The sequence below is a fragment of the Rhincodon typus genome, chromosome 6 (assembly GCF_021869965.1).
Source record: "Rhincodon typus isolate 14 chromosome 6, sRhiTyp1.1, whole genome shotgun sequence".
Lineage (NCBI taxonomy): Eukaryota > Metazoa > Chordata > Chondrichthyes > Orectolobiformes > Rhincodontidae > Rhincodon > Rhincodon typus.
This window is the reverse complement of record NC_063337.1, coordinates 45,814,337-45,827,319: the sequence shown is the minus strand read 5'-3', so window position 1 is coordinate 45,827,319 and position 12,983 is coordinate 45,814,337. Positions and strand designations below refer to the sequence as shown.

General features: G+C 40.3%; 1 long non-coding RNA gene across 3 annotated transcripts in view; it reads right to left on the bottom strand.

The window, feature by feature from the left end:
- Window positions 1-12,983, bottom strand: part of LOC125483281 — a 107,157-nt gene that overhangs the window by 88,421 nt on the left and 5,753 nt on the right. For all 3 annotated transcript variants that reach the window (XR_007262235.1, XR_007262234.1, XR_007262236.1), the window contains exon 2: window positions 666-779. This is a non-coding gene — a long non-coding RNA (uncharacterized LOC125483281). The remainder of the gene's footprint in view (window positions 1-665; window positions 780-12,983) is intronic.

The window sequence follows — 12,983 nt, the reverse complement described above, 5'->3', positions numbered from 1 at the left end:
ATCCATATGATACTCCATTCATCATGTCTTGGCAATCTGAAATGACCCATTTATGTCGACTCGCTGTTTCCTGTCATCTAATCAACCTTCCACCCATACCAATATGTTCCCCAATACATCATTAACTCTTATTCTGTGAACATAGAACATTACAGCGCAGTACAGGCCCTTCGGCCCTCGATGTTGCGCCGACCTGTGAAACCAATCTGAAGCCCATCTAACCTACACTATTCCATTATCATCCATATGTTTATCCAAAGACCATTTAAATGCCCTTAAAGTTGGCGAGTCTACTACTGTTGCAGGCAGGGCATTCCACGCCCTTACTACTCTCTGAGTAAAGAACCTACCTCTGTCCTATATCTATCACCCCTCAATTTAAAGCTATGTCCCCTCGTGCCAGCCATCACCATCCGAGGAAAAAGGCTCTCACTGTCCACCCTATCTAATCCTCTGTTTTGAGGAGTTGATGTGGTAGCATCACTGGATGAGTATCCGGAATGTCGGGGTAATGTTTCGGGATCTGGTTTTGAATCCCACCATAGCAGGTAAAAAATCTGGAATAAAAAGCTAGCCTCATGGTGACTATGTAACCATTATCAATTATCATTAAGGCCAATCTGGCTCACTAAAGTCCTTTGGGAAAGGAAATCTTACATCCTTACCTGGTCTGGACTACATGTGACTCCAAACCCACAGCAATGTCTTTGGCTCTTAACTTTCATCTGGCCAATTAGGGGTGGGCAATAGATGCTGGTCAAGCCAGCAGTGCTTGTATCCTGTGAACGAATATAAAAAGTGGCAAATATAATCACAGGACAGTTATACATTCCCCTTTATCAATGTTGCTTGCCACTTCCTCATAGAACTCCAATAAATTAGTCAAACATTACAATAAATTAGTCCCTTACATTCCAGCATTTACGTTATTACAGATATTAAGGTAACTGGCCTATAGTTTCTCACTTTCTGCCTCTGTCCTTTCTTGAAAGCAGAACTCACATACAATATTTTCTAATCTGTTAGAACATTGCCAGAATCTAGGGAATTTTAGAAAATTATCTACTAAAATATTATTTTAGCAGCCATTTGTTTTAAGATTTAAGATGAAGCCCATGAAGACCTGAGCACTTGTCAACTTTTTAGTTCTAATATTTTTCTCAGTACTGTTTCCCTAGTGATGGTAACTATTTTAAGTTCCTCTCTGTCTTTCATCTCCTGGTCCACAATTATTTCTGGGATGTTATTTATATTCGCTACATTGAAGGTAAATGAAAAGCCTCTGTTCAATTCATTTGCCATTTCTTTATTTTTACATTATTAATTCACCAGACACATATTCTAGAGGATCAAAGCTCACTTTGCTTATTCTTTTCCTTTTCCAATATCTGTAGAAATTCTTAACATCTGCTGTTATATTTTAGCGAGCTTTCTCTCATGCCCTAATTTCTTCCAGTTTATTAATCTTCAAGTCATTCTTTGCTGCTCCCTATATATTGTCCAATCTTCTGACCTGTCACCAGTTTCTGAAGAACTCTGTGATTTTCTTTCAAATTGATTCTAGCTTTAATTTCCTGGTTAGTATTGGAAAGCCTATCCTTACCTCAGAATCTTTCATTCTCACTGGAATATATCTTCCCAGTATTCTAAAAAATCAATTTAAATTGCTGCTGCATTTCTACCACCATCTATTAAACTAACTAATCAGTCAACTGTAGCCAACTCTGTCTTCATGCCCACATAATTTCCCTTACTTCCATTTAAAGCACTCTTCTAACTTTAGATTCACTCTTCTCTGCTTCAAACTGAACGTGACTTTCAATCATATTATGATTGCTGTTACCTTCAGGAACCTTCACAATGAGTTAATGAATTAGTCCTGTTTCAAGCACATTAACAAATCTCATATAGCCTGTGCTCTTTTGTTGGCTCTAGAACATTCTGCTTTGAGAAACTGTGCCAAATCCCCATATGAACTCATCATTCTGGCTACCTTTGACAATATGATTTATCCAATCTATATTAAATTAAAATCACTCCTGATTATCACCATATCTCTTGCACAAGCTCCTTGTTTATTTCCCTGTATCACTGTCATATATTATGGTTACTGTTTGAGGAACTATAAATCAAACCCATAAGTGATTTCTTAACTTTACCATTTTTCACCTCTACCTGAACTGATTCTACATTTTGACCTCAGAAGTAAGATAATTGTGTTCTATTGTATCAATGTCATTCATAATTAACAGATCCACCCATTCATCTTTGCCTATCTCCCAGTCCTTCCTAAATGTCATGGACCTGAAAATATTCATGGCCTAAACTTTGTCATCTTGCAGACATGCTTTTGTAATGGATATCAGATCATAAATATTTATTTCTATTTGTAATGTCAATTTATCTGTTTTCTTATGAATGCTACATGCATTAAGATACAAAACATTTAGTTCTGTCTTTTCACTATTTTTGTAACCTCTACTCTTATCCCTGGGTGCATTCCGTCCCTTCCTGGCATGGACTGATTGTTTCCCTTGTTGTTACATTGCCCAATTGCCTTGTCTTCTCTACTTTCCACATGTTCCCAAACTCGATCTTTCACCTGAGTATTTAGTTCTAAGCTTTCCTACAGGCTAGGTACACGCCTTGGGCAGAACGAGTTTCAGGTGATGGCTGTCCCAACAGTGCAGCTCCCACTTGTTTAGTACATAATGAGTTAATTGCAACAGTTTACCCAGTCTCTGATCTGCTCTTACAGTTAGTATGTTGATGGTGGGGGATTCACTGATGGTATTGTTGAGCATCGAGAGGGTGGTTGCAATATCTCGTCGTGTAGGCATGTATTGCTTACTACTTGTGTGGCACAAATATTATTTGCCAGTTGCAAACCCAATATCTTGCAGGAACCTTCAGATTGCTTCAATATCTGAAGTGTTGCTATTTGCAGATAGGGTCATCAAGTCATACAGCACGGAAACATCGAGCAGAGAAACGAACATTTCATGACTAATTTAGTTTACTTAAAATTATCCAATCAAAGTGCATTCATTGATTAATATATTGTATTATTCTGTTTGACTGTAATCAATCTAGATTTTAGTACTCAAATATCATGTGACTCTGCTTAGCCTTACTTAACAAAAGAATGCACCATGAGATTTTGAACAGAATGAAGGTAACACACTGATGTTACCTTCAAAATTAAAGGACAAATACAAAGGACCCTGGCTTAGCGTACTTCCATTTCACGAAAGCGAATTACAAGGATGTGCAACCTTCAATGTTGAGTGAGGTTAAGTTAACACCCTCTCAGCTCATTAAGTCATTTCAGGCAACAGAGAAAGCACAAATTGAGTTACTGGGGGAAGAAAATCATAGTAATACTGTGCGCTGCACTGGTTTTGCTTTGATTTGTAATAGGAGAGTAGCAATTAGATTTGACTGAACTTAATTTTTAAATTAGAGTTAACTCTTGGAAAGATATGTGTTTAAGTTTTTAATTGCATAATGTTTCAAAATGTATTACTCAGGAGTATGTGCTGACAGAATGTATGATGATATCTCACTATTTCACCCTTTATACACGCTCTGTATATTGCTGTTTTCTGCATTGATTTTATATAATTTTATAAGTTATTAACAATCTTTTCCAACATAACCTTTGTCTTTAAAAATCAATAAGAAACCCATTCCAGGTATTCACAACCATCAACTTAAAAATCACCTAACAAATAGCCCTGAAATGCAAATGGTCCGTTTGAATGAGAAACTTGCACCAATTAAGCAAACATTGAGATGCTGAGCTCAAGAGTGTCAAGCATAGAGGCCTAAAAGCATACATCGCTATCCTAAATGAATGTCGTATCATAGTAAGGAGTCAAAAAAGTAGAATTAATAAATCATAGAATCCCTACAGTGTGGAAACAGGCCCTTCAGCCCATCAAGTCCACACCAACCCTCAGAACATCCCACTCAGACCCATCCCTATAACCCACCTAATCCACACATCCCTGAACACTTTACGCAATTTAGCATGACCAATCCACCTAACATGCACATCTTTGGACTGAGAGAGGAAACTGGAGCACCCGGAGGAAACCCGCACAGACATGGGGAGAATTGCAAACTCCACACAGACAGTCGCCTGAGGGTGGAGTTGAACCTGGGGCCCTGGTGCTGTGAGGCAACAGTGCTAACCACAGAGCCACCATAACACCAGTTGAAAACTAAAGTGCCTTACCAAAATGCCTGAAAAGTGAAATACAGCTTCTCACACTTTGTCCTCTTTATATCATTCAAGCTCAAGCTTACATGTGAAACCAACCTCTGAGGGTGGAATCAAACTCGGGTCCCTGGTGCTGTGAGGCAGCAGTGCTAACCACTGTACCACCACAAATCAGAATGAAGAGGATGGGCCAATGGATTTTTGACACCTTAAGGAACAAGTCAGGAGATACTGGGAGGTGACACCAGTCAATCTCTCAAATACAAATAAAATACTGTACATGCTGGAAATCTGAAATAAGACAGAAATTTCTGGAGAAAATCACCACCTGTGGAGAAAGAAATAGTTAACATTCTAAGTCTTCTTCAGAACTTAAAGGAACTGGAAAATTATGATTTTTTATGGCACTGACAGAGGGGGAGGAGGAGCAAGTGGAAGAAATGGTGAGTGTGTCCAGAGCAAAAGGCAGTGATAATAATCGTTTCTATCACTCCATCAGCATTAGTACTGCCTTTGTCTTTTACTCTGTGCATGTTCACTATTTGTCCACTTGTTCCTCCTTCCCCTCTGTCATTAGAATAAATGCCATTACTCTGAAGATACTAGACTTGAAACATTAACTCTTTATTTCTCTCTCTACAGATGTTACCAGACCTGCTTGGATTCTCCAGCACACTCTGGAGAATTTATTCCAGTGAATGTCTATCACGTTTGGAAGCCAATTAGAAATAGATCAAGTATACCAATTAGGAATGAATCTTGTTCACTGAAGCCAATCAGAATGCAATGATATTATTGATCATACTGTGGATTGAGGTTTGGACAGTGAATAATCTGCAGCTTCATGATTAATAGATGGAAAAACACCACGGGTGATTTGATTATTGTGGGAACAAAATGTTCAGTCCTGTGTAAGAGCACTTCTGGACATATGGAAATAAAGCTACAGCTTTCAGTGACCAAAGCACACATCAAGTGTGAAGATAATAGAGCCTGATGTCCAGTTGGAAGTAGAAGACTCCAGAAGTGTTGGTGGGAGAACAAAGACTGAGTGGCAGCCCAATGCTCAAAACTGAACTGTAAAGCAAGAGCTGCAGTATGCCCGTAAACTCACTGTTTTGCTTTGATAAGTGTTATTTACAATGCAAGTAAAGTTTCCTCACTTACTACACCAGATTATCTCTGTTGCTTTATTGTTGAAAGTCTCAAATGATGAAATAATTTTTGGGGTTTGAGTTTAAACTGTAACATAAAACTGACAAAATGAAATTGAACATGATGTAATCATCATTGTTAGTTCTGATCTTATGATGGATGAAATGTCATTGTTGAAGCAGCTAAGATAATGTCCTGAATGCTGCTCTGAGAAACTCCTGCAACAATGTCCACGGGATGATTTTTGGCTTCCATCAAACAGAACCTATTTCTCTCGTCTTCAACTAGTAACAATTCCATGGCTTTAAGAGATGTATTCTGTTTTGGTTTTTTTTGCAGAGAGGTTTCAAGACAGAGATATCGAGCTTTCTATTCAAAGACAATAAATTAAACAGCTTGTGAGGCTTGGGTTTTTTTTTGTAAAGTTAGAACAATAGAAGCAGCATGAATGGATGGACTCAGGCTCCTACAGAATCAGGGTTTTAGTTTAGCTTTCAGCAGTTGCTGAGGTTTTGATGTTGGCTGAGAAAGCTGTTATTCATCTCTCTGCTCCAGCTAAAAAACTTGGATTTTCTCTCTTTGCCAGAATCGCATGTGAGATAATCTATTGTACTGAATTTGCCTTTGTCAAGGGTGTTTATGGAATGTTACTATATTGGAACAGTTGCTGTTTAATCGTTAAATAATCTATTATTCTATTAAGTTTTCCAAAAGAGTTAAAGTTGTACTAATTCTTGTTTTGTTTGTATTTTAACTGTAGGGGAAGAATAAGGTATGTTTTGCTTAAAGCCAAGAAGAGTAACCAATTGAATTACATCTGGAACATAGCACCTTACATTTGCCTTTATATAAGATAGTTAGGGTCTAAGCTATCTCCTTGATAGATTTTAATGGAGGGTTGGTCTGGTCCATTAAAAACTCTACTCATGGGGCTGGATGCTACATTGTCAAACATTGCCTTAATTTCTCATTCTCAGCTTGCCTCTGGAGTTCAACTCTTTTCTTCAAGTTTGGACCAAGGCTGTAATGAGGTCTGGTGCAAAATGGTACAGTCAAACTCCAAATTAGGCATTGGTGAGTAGATAATTGGTGAACAATTGCCTGCGTAAGAGTACTGTTGATGTCACCTTCCATCACTTTATTGATAATAGAGGTTAGATTGATGAGGTGGCAATTAGTTGGATTTTCCTGTTTTTTGTGAACAATTTTCCACATTATCAGTTAAATGTTAGTGTTGTGGCTATACTGGAGCAGTTTTGCTAGAAGTGCAGATAGTTTTGGATAATAACTGGAAGTGTAGTGGACAGCGAAGAAGGTTACCTCAAGGTAGAACGGGATCTTAATCAGATGTGACAATGGGCCGAGGAGTGGCAGAAGGAGTTTAATTTAGATAAACGTGAGGTGTTGCATTTTGGAAAGGTAAATCAGAGCAGGACTTATACACTTAATGGTAAGGTCCTGGGGAGCATTGGTGAACAAAGAGATCTTGGAGTGCAGGCTCATAGTTCCTTGAAAGTGGAGTCACAGGTAGTCAGGATGGTGAAAAAGGCACTCGGTATGCTTGCCTTTGTTGGTCAGTGCATTGATTATAGGAGTTGGGAGGTCAAGTGGCAGTTGTACAGGACATTGGTTAGGCCACTTTTGGAATACTGCATGCAATTCTGGTCTCCCTGCTATAGGAAGGATGTTGTGTAACTTGAAAGGGTTCAGAAAAGATTTACAAGGATGTTGCCAGAGTTGAAGGTTTATGCTATAGGGAGGAGGCTGAATAGGCTGGGTTTTTTTTCTCCCTGGAGCGTCGGAGGCTGAGGGGTGTCACTATAGAGATTTCTAAAATCATGAGGGGTATGGATAGGGTAAATAGGTCTTTTCCCTGGAGTGGGGGAGTCTAAAACTAGAGAGCACAGATTTAAGGTGAGAGCAGAAAGATTTAAAAGGGACCTTAGGGGCAACTTTTTCATGCAGAGGGTGGTGCCTGTATGGAATGAGCTGCCAGAGGCAATTTTGGAGCTGGTACAATTTCAACATTTAAAAGGGATGGGTATTTGAATAGGAAGGGTTTAGAGGGATACGGGCCAAATGCTGGCAAATGGGACTAGATTAATTTAGGATATGTGGTCGGCATGGATGAGTCACACCGAAGGGCCTGTTTCCATGTTGTACAGCTCTATGATTCTATGACTCTGGGTCTTCAGCATTTTAACTGGAATGTTGTTGAGATCCATAGCTTTTTCTGTATCCAATGGACACAAGGTTTTTTTAATTCATGTTAATTGAATTAGATTAGACAAAGAATTGCATCTATAAAGAAAGGAACCTTAGGACAAAGGTAAGATGGATCATCCACTTGGTACTTCTGGCTGAAGATGGTGGCAAAACTTCAGTCTTGTCCCTAGCACTCATGTGCTGATCTCCCCATCACTAAGGATGGCACTCACATGGAGACAGCAGAATGGCAAACAAACAAATTACCTTTTTCAGATAACCTGGAAATCCCATTTGCTCCATAATTGCTTGTTTTCTATATTCTTTAAAGCCGTTATTTCACCAGCAAATGCTTCTTTAAAACTCTCAATTAATTTTGCCCTTGTAGTTTCTTGGACAGTACGAAGTAGTTATAGATTTAATTAATCAGCATAGCTGGAAGCCAATGCTCAGAAAATCAAGCCATAACGGATTTATGCATGAATGTTTAATTTTATAAAGAAGTAAGTGAGTATACAGGCTCGGTGTCAGGTGAAATTACACAATGATTGACAAAAGCAATGATATGTGAGAAAGCATCAGACAGAGACTTTATCACTAATGAGATTGGAATAGAGGAAATGGGATGGTGCAACTAGGATGTTACTACACTTGTGGAAGCAGCTCATTTTCTACCTTCAAACTGAAGCTGGACTTCTGTCCATCAGCCCTTTTGCATTCTTTTTGGCAATTCCAGCTTTCTTTGTGATCTTCTGCTGTGACCCCAGATATGCAACACCTATTTTTCTAAAGAAGCCTATTTAAATTTCAATACATTATCAAGGAAAGGCAGCTTTCAACAAAAGTCAAAAATAGAAGCCCTGAAGTTCACTGTCAATTTGACAGACAGGTAATTTATACAAGAAATGAAGCAGCACTAGTTCTCTGAATGCGTATCAAGCATTTGTCTTATTCACCAATCTCTCACATTGGATTTCACGGTATGTCAATGTGACACATGGACAAAATACTTTCTGAAACATTTTTCCCAAATCGTATCAAAATAAACTTAAATGTCAACAGTTTAATAAGATTTGCAAGTCAAATAGTTTTGGATTCCATTACAAATGACAGTTTGTAAAACTGACTTAAATTTGAAATCTGCTTTGGAAACGCCAGTTCTCTTTGTCAATAAATCGAAACTAAACGAGTCCCTTGACTTCCATCAACTGCAATAGAGATTTTAAGTTGCTACATAGAGTACCATGAATGAATGAAGTAAGGTGCCCTATCCAATTCTTTTGCACACAGTACAATATATACAGAGACTATTATTGAAGTGAATAGATGACAAGTTTAATTGCATTAACCCAGCTCCCATCTTCTTGCTAACAGCTAATTTGGAGTATCATCATGATGTTTAGTTACTGTCTGAAATAACTCCAGAGGCTGGTATCTTGTCACCAAATCACCCTTTATTTATTCGTGGCGTCCTCGACACTGATCCAGCTTCCTCAGAGCCAGCTCTTAGAGTGAACAGGATGTCTGACACTCCTGTTTGTAACTGGCAGCCAGGGTTCCCTGATTAGACCAGATTAACAGCCCTAATCAGGGAACTCATATTCTATGAGGTCTACCTGGCTGACCTCGTTACAATCACTATATCTCTCCCCTTCCAAGACCGAGAACATAGGGTGGTTCTTTTTTTTTGCAGCTCCTCATGAGGCATTTTTTGGGTCAGGTTCCTCCAACTCTGCCTCTGATAGTGGATGGTGCATAACATAAAGTAGCTCACCTCTTGTGGCCAGAGCATCTCAGAAGAAATTAATTCTCTTCTTCAGGCAGCAAAGGTGTTGAGGCAGCGACAACCACTGTGTCCATCTCCAATTCTGAGGTATCTTCAATGCTTGACAGAGAGAAAGAACCCACAGGTCCCGGAACAGTTGGACAGGCTGTCAAGGAGCTGGGCAAATTTTGCTCCCACACTGTTTGCGTGTTTGCAGCTTTCAATTGGTCCATAGGACCGTCGCATCTACCTGAACTTTATACGTCACTGGACCTGACCTTATGTTGACCATGCCTCTTACCCATGCAGGACCATTCCCGCGAGTCTTATGCCAAACTTTGTCCCTGAAGTAAATTGTTTTTCTTGCATAGTGGAGTCTTGTGTCTGGCACTGGCGTTTCTGCTGTTGTTTCACCCTCCCCCCACCTCTGGGAAGATCAGATTTAACCAGGAGTCTTCTCCCCATTAGCAACTTCACTGGAGCTATCCCAAGTAGTTCAATGAGGGGTGGTCCTGTAATCAAATAGGAACGGGGACAGTTTGGTATCTAGTGAAGCTGTTTCTTTAAGTCTGTCTTCAAAGTTTGGACTGCTGTCTCTGCCAGACCATTGGATGACGGGTGGTATGCAGCTGTCCTTGTATGGTAAATACCATTCAACTTTAAGAAATACTCAAATTCCTTGCTGGTAAATGATGGCCCATATTTCGTGACCAACACTTCCATGTGTTGCAACAGATGCGTACAGCTTTTCTATTGTCATCCCTTTGGTTGATGAATAAACTCTATGCACAACCAGCCACTTTCAATGGGCATCCACAATGACTAAGAACATTGAGCCCATGAAAGGACCTGCATAGTCAACATGTAGTTGAGTCCAGGGCTTACCCAGCCATTCCCACGAAATGTGGGGAGGTGCTGCTGGTAATTTTTGTTCTTATTGGCACTCTGGGCACTGCCCCACTAATGCAGCTATGCCTGCATCCAATCCTGGCCACCAGGCATAACTTCTCACCAACATCTTCATTTTGGAAATCCCTGGATGACCCTGTTAGTGTTCAGCCAGTATCTGGTGGCGACCTTTGCTCAAGATAATCACTCTCGGTCTCCATAATAATATGCCGTCCTCTATTGTGATCTGGTCTCTCCGGATCCAAAAAGGTTTCAGTTCTGCTTGTGACAGCCCTTTGGTTTTCCCCCATCACCAACAGCTTTTACAGTTTTGCCAGGACTGGATCTTTTTGTGTCCAAAGTCTGATATTGTCAGCTGTGACTGGAAGTGTGTCTAGAAACTTTAAAACCATTCCGGACTCTTTCAGTGACTGTACCACCGATGGTGTATCTGTCAACGAGAGGCTGCTCAATGCATTCGTATTTGCTACTTGGCCTCCCGGATGGTGTTCCTTTTTGTAACTATGTGCACTTTGTATTAGAGCCCACCGCTGAATTTGGCCTGAAGCTATGTACGGCACTGCCTTCTCCCCTTTAAGCAGGCCTAGCAGGGGTTTGTGGCCAGTTATTATTACAAATTTACATATTGGTTGAACTTCCTGACCCACATATCACCGCCAATCCTTGCTTCTCTACCTGGGCATATTTACATTCTGCATTAGCCAAAATCCTGGATGCAGACACTATTGGGCATTCCTCTCCGTTGGGCTAGCAATGAGCTAATACTATCCCAATACCGTACGAGGAGGCATCGCATGTCAATACCAGATCTCGCTTGAGTGCATAATGTGCCAACACCTTGGAGGATAATAGCTGTTTCTTCAATTCCCTGAAAACTATGGCTTGGCTACGTGAGCATTTCCAAGCCTGGCCCCTTTTTGAGCAGTTAATGCAAAAGTTACAAGATGGAGGCCACGTTATGATTGAACTTTCCATAATAATTCACCAGCCTAAAGAAAGACCTAAGCTCCAGTACAGATGTGGGAGCCAGGGTGCCTTTGATGGTCCTCACTTTATCTTAAACAGGTGTAACCTGATCTTGTCAACTCTGCAGCCCAAGTCGGTCACATTTTTCCTATCTAAGGAATACGCCCACCTGGGAAAAGCCCCTAAGGACTATGTTCATGTTCTCTAAGTGCTCCTTATTGGTCTTCCCTGCTATTAACACATCATCCTGATAAATGGCGACCTGAGGTAGACTTTGTAAAATGTTCTCCATCATCAAAATTGCACAGTCTGATGATACCTCAAATGGCAGTCTGATATATTAGTACAAACTGTTATGGGTATTCTTTGTAGCATACTTCTGGGAATCCTGATTTAACCTCAATTGCAAGTACGCATGGCTCATGTACATCTTCATGAAGGATAGTCCTGCACCAGGTTTGCGTATAAATCCTGTATGCAAGTGGTTGGGTATTAGTCCAGCTGAAAAAAGCGGTTTACTGTTTGTTTAAAATTCACACAAATGCGAACTGACCCATCAGACTTCACAATTGGTACAACTGGTGCTGCCCTTTCCAGAAACTGGACTGGTTTGATGATTCCTTCGTTTTCCAGCCATCTGATTTGTGCCTCTACTTTTACTGGTAGGGCAAATGGCACTGGGCGGACCTTGCAGAATCGGGAATGGTTTCCTGGTCAACATGTAAGGTGGCCTTGGCTCCTTTAATAGTACCTAGACCACCCTGAGAAAGGTCTGGGTATTTAAATAGGATTTCATTCACTCCACTCGAAAAATGTTGAGCCAATCTAGGTGAATCTTTCTCAACCAATTTCGCCCCATCAAGCTTAGGCCCTAGCGTCTTACTGCAAACAATGGTAACTGAACCAACTCCTTCTCATAAGAGACCGGAACCGAAGTTGTACACTTAATCTGTAAAGGTTCCCCGTTATAGGTTCTCAGTCTAGCCAAGGTCTTGCGTATATTTAAGGTTTGGAGTCCAGAGTGAATTTTGTTAAAGACTGATTCTTGTGATCACTGAAACGGCTGTGGTGGTATTCACCTCCATTAGAACCAAGTGAACATTTAACTAGGCATTTATTTTGATTGGTACTGATTTGGATCTTGCTAAGCAATTTAACTGTTCCATACCAGATGTAGGTGGACTTTCCTGGATGTGCACTCCCCCGGATACCAGCCTATGAGTTCTCTTACTCGATTTAGATCTAATGGGACTCCTTTGCTGTCTTGAGTCCGCATACTGGCAGTAACTGCAATGGCTTGCTGGTCCAGATCGTGGAGAAAATTTTATCCATTTGGCAGAGGCTTGCCTTTGTTTTGGGTTTTTTTGTGGTAGTTGACCTCAAGTTCCTCTGCTCAGGATATGTCCTGAGTGACGCAATGCAATTGCCTTGACTCAAGTGGTGTTACCCCAGCTCAACTGGACTGGCAAGGGAGTCCACTTCAATCGGAATATCCCGTAACTCAAATGTTCCACTTGCCATTTTTTCCAATAATAAAGCCAGTTGTAGTGCCTATTTGAAGTAAGTGCTTTTGCATGGTTACAGATACCAAACGTTCTTTCAGAATCTCATTAGGAGTTAAACCAAAGTCACATACCTCTGCTAGTCATCTTAACGGCAGTAAAACTCCCGATACGGATTCCGCTGGTTCTTGAATTGCCAAGTAAAACTGATAGTGTCGCAGAATTAGAGGATACATGGGATTATAATATTCCTTAA